Genomic DNA, 10,667 nt, shown 5'->3' on the forward strand with positions numbered 1-10,667 from the left:
AGCCCCGATTTCTCTCTCTCTCTCTCTCTCTGCTTTCTTGTTTGGTTTGTTTGTTAAATCCAAGCCCGAAATCTAGGCCAGTTTATTTTTATTCAAGGTTCAGCAAGAAAGAACCCCCATCCATTTCCTCTTTCTTGCACAGCCCCCTCACGACTTTGCAAAGGAACCCAGGAATGGGGTTGCTAGAAATCGAAATGAAGAATGTAGAAGTGAGTGGGAGGATTGGGTAGAGAGGCAGAGCCAGGTAGGTTTCTCGTGGTTCCAGGTGAATGCCAACCTCAGCAATTTTCTGGTGGCTCTGGAGGGTGAAAAATGTAACAAAAGTTCTCAGTTCAACGACAGCATATTTTTTGGCAAGTCAACTTTTCCTGAGCATTATCACCTGTACAATAGATCAAGCCCCCGCAGATCCCTCTTGTGCTGTGCCACAGCCAGAACGCACAACCAGACGGAGTACATACAGAGAAGGTAACTCAAGAAAGTAAGCCTACAGACTACAGAGGATGTATACATAGGTAAAGAGGCTATTCACACGATGGGACGAAATTGGGCTAGCCTTCACTAGCCCGATTTCGTCCCATCGTGAGAACCACCGTGCTCAGCTGTGATTCAGTTGTATTCATACTCCGAAATTAATGTGAGTGTTAAGACCTGGAACTACCAGAACAACAGCATGTCTTTCTCTAGTACCATTAAATGACTTGCATCATCCACAATTTACAAAACCTTTTTAAAAATAATTTAGGATGATGTTCTATTGTGGCACATAGGTGTTATATATATATATATATATATGCTTTTTGTTACCACTATTCAGCCGCATTTATGATTTCTTTACTTCATGAGCTGAGCTTCAGTGATGGAGGTAGCATTTTAAAATCTTGTCTCTGGGCCCACTCCAACCTTGCTACGCCCCTGTCTAAAACCCTTTCATTTTCTCAGCATCCATTTCATATTTCTGTGTTTCTGAGGGGTTAAGAGTTTGACACATTTAAGCTATTGGTATAAAGGGGTTAACTGCCTGCCCCAAATAAAACAACTGTATGTGTATGGACTCTCCTGAGGAACAGAGCATGAATTGTGTTGGGTTTTGTGATTTTAGCAAAGCGCCAACAAAAGAAGCTACCCACTCCAGTTACAGAGTGCTGAGTTTAGTTGTTGCAGCTATTTAAAGAACACGCATGGAGATTGCTGTACAATCTAAACTAAATATATTGGTGAAGTACATTTGAGATAGGAAAGACCTATTCCATCTATCAGCTACATAATGAATAGGCAGGGAGAGAGGAGATGTTTCCATCTTCTCCCTAGGAGGAAAGGAAGAGGACTGACTCACTACAGGAAGTACCTGAGGAGTCAAGGCAGGGGTCATAGAGTAGAGGCAAGCAGGGACAGGTAAGGAGACCCTCACTAACTACCCCTGCTCCAGTAGGGATGTTCATTGAACTGCAGTGGGGAGGCTTGAAGGCGGTGGGGGTCTATCTTTAAGAGCGGGGGAGGGTGCACTTACCCCTCCCACTGCTTTCTCCCCGCTGGTGTCCATGTTTTTCAAAGCCCATCAGGGTGGCAGCGTACCTCCCTGCCACCCCATTGCCCTCATCTTCTGGATATCCGGAAGACGAGGGCAATGGGGTGGCAGGGAGGTATGCTGCCGCCCCAATGGGCTTTGAAAAACATGAACGCCAGTGGGGGCAAAGTGGTGGGAGGGGTAAGTGCACCCTCCCTCGCTCTTAAAGATAGACACCCGCTGCCTTTGAACCAGTGGAACCGCCAATTCTTCGAACTGGTTCGGAGGCCCATAAAGGGCCTCTGAACCAGTTCCATGCACATCCCTAGCTCTCAGTGCCCCTAGTGGTCATTAGGATAGTCAGTGCAGAAGGTTGATGCACTGGAACTCCATATCCAATACCTCTTCTCATCGCCTGTCTCACAGGCTCACAATCCCCATCTTCTCACAAAGCATCTGGAATCCGTCTTTGGGCAATGGCTTAGTCAATCCATCTGCCACCATCCCTTCGGTTGGGCAGTACTCCAACTGGACTACCTCTTTCTCTTGCAAGTCTCGAACACAGCAATATTTTATGGGAATGTGCTTAGTTTGGGACTTCATCTTCTCCATTTGGGAGATCTGGATACAACTTTGGTTATCCTCAAAACATTACTGTGGGCTTTGGCTCCTCAATCCCAAAGTCTGATAGTAGCTGGTGTATCCACACCACTTCTTTGCACGCTTCAGCTGTGGAAATGTATTCTACATCTATGGATGATTGTGCAACAAGTGACTGCTTGCAGCTAGGCCAACTTATGGCTCCATCTCCATACAAGAACAGATGTCCACTTGTGGACTTGTGGTCTGTTCTGTCTTCACCCCATTCTGCATCTAGTCGGGGATTGCTACTTGCTGGAATCTCCAACGCATAGTGTGCGTTGAAGATTCCTTTTCTACACTTCTTCCCAGTCTTGACTGCAGTTCAGTCATTGTTGGTTGGTGCACTTACTTTTCTGCTCAGGATTCCCACTGCTGAAGGAATATCTGGCCTTATTATTGTGGCTGTATATAGAAGCTTTCCAATTGCCTTTCTGTATTGATTGTTGGCTGGTAAAGTCTTGCAGTCTCCATCTTGCATCCAGAAATTTTCATCCATTGGTGTACTGACTTCATTGGCATCTCTCTGTCAGTCCCAGGCATTCTCGAAGATCCTTTATCTTTGGCTTCTGGTTGAGAAGGAATGTCCCATCCTCTTCCCTTTCCATTTGGATGCCAAGGTAATAGGAGATGCTTCCGAGTTTCTTCAGCTCTATTTCCTTGTTCAGGTGCTGTATAATCTCATGGCTTTCTCATCTTTCTTCATATGCAATGATCAAGTCATCTACAGAAGTCAGGATGTAAGTCCATTTATTGTCCCTGAATACTGAATATAGGCAGGGGTCAGCTTTTCCTTGCATGAACCTCTCTTTAAGTAGTAGTTGATTCAGCTTCTCATTCCATGCTCTGGATGCTTGCTTTAAGCCATAGATGCTCTTTTGTAGTTTGCATACAAACCCCTGCTTTCCAGGTACCTCAAAGCCTGGTGGCTGTTGCATTTAGATGTCTTCCTCAATCTCCCCATGAAGGAGGGCAGTGTTTACATCCAAGTGGTCAACTTCCATTTTTCTGTCTGCTGCCACGCTGAGCAGTGCCCCAATTGAAGTGTGTTTCACAACTGGTGCAAAGATCTCATCGTAGTCCTGACCATAGATTTGGGAGTATCCTTTGGCTACTAGTCTGGCTTTGTAGCACTGTACATCCCCTTCTGCATCTTGCTTGACTTTGAAGACCCACTTGCATCCCACAGTCTTACTTCCAGCGGGTAGTTCCACAAGTATCCAGGTCTCATTTTTGTGCAGGGAATCAATTTCTTCTAATGCTGCTTTCCTCCATTTCTCAGCTTCATCCGCTGGCATCTTTTCTATCTCTCACCACATGTTGGGCTCTTGTATCTTTACATTTTCACTTGTGCTCTAAAAAGAATGGAAATTGCAAGTTAAGGTGTTCATCTTAAGTTCCACCCCATATAAGCTGTAAAGACTTTGTATAGTCTGGTATATGATTGATGATGGCTTTAGAAATGAGGCTCCATGCACCCACACTTTGCCTTGATCGGAGATGCATCAGGCAGAAATTCATCAGGGACATCTCTAAGAAGTGACTACGGAAGCTGCACCTGTTAAATGTCTGCTTGGATGCATCCCTCCCCAGCCCAATGCCCAACTGAAAGACCAAGGCAAAGTGTGGGTGCATGGAGCCTTATATGCCACTGCAAGGTCTCAGTCATCTTGCCTCCACCTTGAATTCCCTGGTAAGTACAACTGCCACCTCATTGCTGCAATACGTGCCTTCACAAGTCCATTCATCACCCTGCCCCCACGGCCTCATATAGCTTGTAAGGACCCCTGATAGCTTGCCACCAGCTTGGGCTTCCTCATAAGCATTCACCCTGCCTTGCGTTCTCTTTCACAACCTGTTGCCACTTCCTGGCATTCCCTCATACATTCATACACCACCCCACTGCAGCCATGGAAATAGCACTGGGAGGAAGTACATCTTCCAGATGTCCCCATGTGCTTCCCCAGTATCTCTGCATGAATCTTCAGCCCCATGGGCTCTGCTTCCTGCAGAAGAGGCCTTCCCAGCACCGGGAATGTAATTAACTGCACCAAAGATGGCCAAAGGATGCTACAGATTCATTGAGATTGCAGAGTCCAATGAACAGCCCTAGTAGCCAACACTTGTCTAGAGATTAAGGATCAATTTATAACTGTTGCATCTTAGCCACTTTCTGCACCAGATTTGAGTGGGTAGTGTGCCCTAGTTGACGCCTGCAAACTTTGAGGTAGATAGGGCGGACAATTTAGATGTTATAACCAAGAGAATATTCAGGGCTTATAATGTTAGAATACTGAAACAACGGCTGCATCAATTATATTAACAGAACTGTGACATAAGGAAAGGTTCTTTGGTAGAGTATTCCCTCTGCAACTGGAGGATACATTTTCCTTTCTATGGAAAAGCTGCTGATTTTGAGCAGTTTTCTTTGTTGCATTTTGTAGTATCATAAGCCTTGTTTGACAGAAGTTACTACTTCGGCCGCTCGAGGCCTCAATAACTGGGCTGAGCACATGTTCAAACTCACACAATACAACTCCCACTTGAGTAGCACAGATCTGTTTTTTCTTTTTTTAACAAGTGTGACAAAACGGGGGTGACTCTATGCTTTCCTGGGATCTACCCTCAGCAGAGAGATTGCTCTGATCCCAAATCTAGGAGCACAGAGCTCCTTCAAGGTAGGCTGCCACCAGACTGATGTAAACCACTGACCAGGCTTAGACATGGCTTCAACAACCTAGAACCGTCCGGCTTGGGACTTACAGGCACTGTACAACCAGAGTCCACACAACCCCGCTCTAGACAAGAAGATTTTATTCTGAAAACAACTCAACAGTAGCGAATGGCCTTACGAAGCACATGGGGAAGAGTTTTGCAAGAAACCCTCCAGAACCTGTTAAATCAGACTGAAGTCACTTCTAAGTATATGAACTTTATTAAGAAAAAAGGGTTGCACACAGAATAAGGGTGTTTTTTTGGTGGGGGGATAGAGTGAAACTGTGAGTAAAGAAAGGAATACAGGAATTCAAAGGAAAATACAAAAAAGCATTTACTAACTGACTAGCACAACCTTATTCTATCAGGAGGCAGATCCTTGGCTGAGAGAGCATTAATCTCTACAGCTTCTCCCATGGAACACCCATTTGCAGATGGAAAAGGGTGAAGACTGGCCAGGCCTTTGCCCTCTAGCTTTAAAGCCATGAGGGAGGGGGTGAGCTTGGCTCAGGCCTCTGTGGGTCTCACATCTGTCTATAGTTCAGAGTATTCTAATTTCCTCCCCTCTGGGTGGAGAGATGCAAAGTGGTCCTATCTCCCGTGTTGGATGAGATTAGGGAATTGGCGAAGGGAGGTCTGTTACACATTGTGGAGTGATGCTCTCGCTTCAAGATGATGGAAGTCTGCATTTGTCACAACAACACAAAGTTATTAAGGGATATTTTGAGTCTACACACTTGGTGTAGCAGATTAAAGGCTTTGTCTCAGAGCAAGCTCATGGGAGGGAAAGAAATGCTGATTCATTCCTGCTGAGCTGCCTGGCTAGGCTTCTTCTAAAACTATTCTGTATTATTGGTAGGTTCAAAATGCTGCCGCCGCCACCCCTTTTGTCTACAGAAACTCTCTGGGCTTGGAGTGGGATAACCCAGGAAAAAAACCTCTTAATTTGGCTCTTGGACAAGTACAAAAATCTTGCACCGGCAAGCCAACACGTGGTGAGAAAACTAATAGCTGTTGAACATTTGAGGATGTGTTTGCACCAGAGAAATCTCCCTTCAGCTCCCGCTTTTCCCACATTAAAAACCAACTCAGAGAGGCTTGAAAAAGAAAAAAACCCAGATTTATTTTAAAAATAAATAAATTTTTAAAATTTATTTATTTTTAAAAACACAGATTTATTCAGTTACTACAGACTGCTTCCATCTGAGGCTTTCCCATATTTTAGATACAATTAAGAATACTTAATAGGATTACAAAAATTGGTTATCTTAATGCACACTAAAATGTTTACAAAGGCTTTTGCAACTCCCTACGTGTATCAAACGTAGGCTAGTGTTTCTTCTTTCAATTAAATTGCAGGTCAACTATAATAGATCAGTATCCAGAATATGCAGAGCACACACACAAAGAAATATACGTTTCTAACGCAAAATCTGACTAAACAAACTTCCCCTTAAATTACTCTTCCCGAAGTCAAAGCCCAGGCTTCCTTTCCTTGAACTCACCAAACTCCTGTTGAGAATCAAGCCCCTGCAGTACTATCTTCCAAGCGCTGCAGTCATCCTATGGCTACAAACTCCACTGCTACATGTCCCCTTGCTCCTCCAGCACAGAACTTCCTTTCTTGTTCCCAGAATTCCCAGCAACAGTTCTCTAGCTGCCCCCGTGGACTGGTTGGGCAATGTCTGTAGGTCACCAGCCTGTCAGTCAAGACAAGGGTTCACTTCCAGTTAACTCTTTAGAGGGAGGGGAGCCTGGTCACTACACTTGGCAACACACCATTATAAAGCTGTCAAAATTCTGTTCTGACCGTAATTCTATAAATTACCTACCAAATAATATAGCCATGTGAGTTTAAACCACAAGGCAGAACTTCCTGATGCTGAACATCAAAAACTTTGTAACACCTTCAACTAAGATAAAGTCATACTCTGCGTCCACCCGCCAGGAAAAAAACACAATTAAATGAAATTAGTAGATTCAGTAAGAGTGGAAATGTGATCCCACCTCATGATTATTCAGCAATGAATAAGGACATAACAAGAAGCAGGTAATTTGTATTCATTTTAAATCTGTACTTCATTATTTCTTTTCTTCTTAAAAAAAACCAACACACCACACCACACACACACACCATTAAAAATAACAACTGCTTTAGATTCTATGGATTTTCTTCCCAGAAATTTCCCACAAACCTCACAATTGCTACTGCTTGGTTTATTTTTTTTTTTAAATTAAAATTAAAAAGAAATTAATTCTTGCTATTTCTTGCTGTATCTCCTACAAAGTAGGATAGGATGGATTATTGGCATTTTCGTTTTTAATATACTAACTGATCTTATGCCCTGTGGAATGCCGTGGCTAATGGCAGATTCTTTGAGAACAATCTGTGTGCTGGGTTTCCACTCACATTTTTGAAAGGATCTTTCCATTATTCTCCCCTCCCTCAACACCATTTTTCGGGGATTGTTTAATTGTTCCCTCATTATTTGGAAACGTCCCACTGATTTTAATGAAATTTACTTCCTTTTAGGTGTGCACGTACTGTAGAATAGCCGGTTCAGTTATCAAAATGCTGCTGGAAAAGGCATGTGTTCTCCAGCCTAGCATCCTGTTTCTCACAGTGCTCAGCTACATGCTTCCAGAAAGCTCCAAAGAAATGAAGCAAGGAAACCCATCAGAAACCATTCCCACCCAGTGCCAACAATTATTGTGCTATAGACTGCCCTTGAACATGAAAGTTCTATACAAGAGCCAAACCGCCTGTGAATATGGAGGCTTCATTTCTTAAGTGTGGCCAAGTGAAGCTTCCATATTCACTGGCAGTTTGGCTCTGGTGTAGAACCTCCATGTTCAAGAGCAGTCTACATCAGAATGATGGTTTCTTGGTGCTGGGTGGGAATGGGTTTTTAGGATTTCTTTGAGGTTCCTCCTTCAGAACTTCCTAGCATGGAGTCCTTGGTCACAATTCTATACATTTTTACTCAGAAGTAAGCCCCAAATAAATAAATGGATTTCTCACCTCAGAAGGGTCCCCCCGCCCTTCTGTGCTTTGCTGAGGAGCTGGGAGGGAGGGAGGAAAAGAGAGAGAATCCACATTCTTTCCTAGGATCTCTGCTGGTCCTAATTCCTATGTGCATTTAGTCAGAAGTAAGCTTCAGTGGAATCAATGGACTTACTTTCTAGTAATTTATTCCATGGGGAAGAGAGAAAGGGGACAGAGGGAGAAAACAAATGCCCATGAGAGGAAAAAGAGGGGAGGCATGTTTAACTTTTATAAAAGTGCCAGAGAGCTCATAGACTCTGTGTTCAGAGTCTATGTTCAGAACCAGGAAGTCACTTGCTAGAAATTGCCAGGACTTGCCTCTCCCAACTTTGGCTTCAGAATTCTCAGGGGCCAGACTCAGTTATGTTCTTACTAACTTTCCCTTAGTTATTTTCCCTGTTATTATGAGGATTTCGAACCACACTCAAAAATAAATAGATTTATGTTTTTTTTCAAACCAACATAAGGCACAAATCTCCTGCCAAGCAATTTCATTGGATGACCCCCACATTTAAATCTTTCATATGATCAAGGTCTCCCTTGGGTGCCTTGTTTCTGTGTCTTTAGTTCTATTTCTTCTGAGCTCATTCTTCCCCACAGACATCCAGGATCTCACTGTGCTGTCCCCCTGTAAGCATTTGAGTATCACACCCCATTTTGCTGAACTTCCCCCACCAAACCTAATAGCCCACATCTTCAGATGTTCTCCCCCCCCCACACACACAAAATGTCTTTCCTCTCTCTCCACACCATTTAAGGGAGGACTTGCTTTTCAAGCCTGCCCTTTGTCCACACCTCTGCCTGAGAATGCAGAGGACCTACCTAGAGATGTATGCTGGTCTGTGACGGTAATAAAGATTGACTGATACCTACAGATAGGTGTGTGTGATATTGTCCATCTCAGGCAGAAAAATAATTGATTGATTGATTGAGATCAAGTCGGTGTCCAGTCTTAGCAACCACATAGACAGATTCTCGCCAGGATGATCTGTCTTCAACTTGGCCTTTAAGGTCTCTCTCAATGGTGCATTCATTGCTGTCATAATCGAGTCCATCCACCTTGCTTCTGGCCGTCCTCTTCTTCTCTTTCCTTCAATTTTTTCCAGCATTATGGACTTCTCAAGGGAGCTGGGTCTTCGCATTATGTGTCCAAAGTATGATAGTTTGAACCTGGTCATTTATGCCTTGAGTGAAAATTCTGGATTGATTTGTTCCATTATCCATTTGTTGGTTTTCCTGGCTGTCCATGGTCTCCTCAAAAGTCTTCTCCAGCACCAAAGTTCAAAAGCATCAGTGCTTTTTCTATCTTGCTTCTTCAAAGTCCAGCTTTCACATCCATAGAGTGTCACAGGAAAAACCATTGTCCAAACGATTCTAATCTTTGTAGGTATAGACACATCAGGGCATATAAATATCTCTTCCAAGTCCTTCATTGCAACCCTAACAAGTGTTAGTCTGCAGTGTATTTCTTGACTGCTGGATCCGTATTTCTTGATGGTCGATCCTAAAAGGCAGAAGCTATCCACCACTCCAATGTCTTCATTGTCAGTTAGGAGGCTGGTTGCTGTGCCCGTTTAGTCTTCTTTACATTTAGCAAAATAATATTAATACTAATACTATTATTTACATATATACTGCTTTTCAACAAAAGTTTACTCTGCAGTTTACATGGAAAAATAAATAGAAGATGGCTCCCTGTCCCCAAAGGTCTTACAGTCAAAAAAGAAACTTAAGGGAGCCACCAGCAGCAGCCACAGGAGGGCTGGAAATCTTGGGCTGCCCATACTCTGAACTGAGAGCCTGCGTTCACCATGCCCATAACACGCAACATGTGTGTATATCTATATTTATGTGTATTCAGGGGCACAGCAACGTTGGAGTGGGCCCAGAGACAAGATTTTAAAATGCCTCCCACCCCACCCTTACTGAAGCTCAGCTCATGAAGCAAACAAATATAAAACCTATGTGCCTCAATAGAACATCATCCTAAATTATTTTTTTAAAGATTTGTAAATTGTGGAGGATGCAAGCCATTTAATGGTACTAGAGAAAGACATGCTGTTCTGGTAGCTCCAGGTCTTAACACTCACATCAATTTCGGAGGATGAATACAACTGAAAGAAGCCCGGGTGGGTGTGTGACTGGGGGAGTCAGTCATGTGACTTGCGGGGGGTGAGACAGTGGGCCCCCCGACAACTGCCTCCCCTTGCCCTATTATAGTTATGCCCCTTGTGTATTTATTAGTTATAAACGGCTTAACACCTAAGCACAGTGTACACAGCTTTAAACTTACTTCCGGCTTCCAAACTGATGCAGACAGTTTCATTTGCGTTCACCCTTCAAAACTTCTGGGGCTTATGAACTGAGCAGATGCATTCCCTAACAAGCACTATTGCTCTTGCATGCACCGTGGTGACCACTGAGCTGTAGATTTTCCAGGCTGGGAATGAAAAATTCAGGTATCTCTACTCCTCAAAAGCCTCACTTGAACACTTGTGCAAACAGGATCTGCTAGAACAGATTCTAGCAGATTTGCGCAAACTCCAGCAGATCTGTCCGTGATTCGGCTAGATTTGAATCTAGCAGAGACAGAATCTGTCTGTGATTCCTTTTTAATCGAAAGAAAGTCTAGCCCATCGTCGCCCCTTTGCTTACTGAGGAGGCTGGGGGGAAAACCACACTCCGATTTCAAGCGACGCGTCGCAACGCTTGTGAAAAACGTCCTAACAGAGCTACGCTTTTGGAATCCGAACCAGCGGC

At 43.7% G+C, this 10,667-nt stretch overlaps 1 long non-coding RNA gene across 1 annotated transcript; it reads right to left on the bottom strand.

The window, feature by feature from the left end:
- Nucleotides 1-10,657, bottom strand: LOC128331840 (uncharacterized). The gene is made up of 3 exons (XR_008310456.1): nucleotides 10,201-10,657; nucleotides 1,910-3,501; nucleotides 1-298 (listed from the first exon to the last, which is right to left on the bottom strand). It is a non-coding gene; the product is annotated as an uncharacterized LOC128331840 (long non-coding RNA).
- Nucleotides 10,658-10,667: the final 10 nt, after the last annotated feature.

Source organism: Hemicordylus capensis, chromosome 6 (assembly GCF_027244095.1).
Source record: "Hemicordylus capensis ecotype Gifberg chromosome 6, rHemCap1.1.pri, whole genome shotgun sequence".
Taxonomy (NCBI): Eukaryota; Metazoa; Chordata; class Lepidosauria; order Squamata; family Cordylidae; genus Hemicordylus; species Hemicordylus capensis.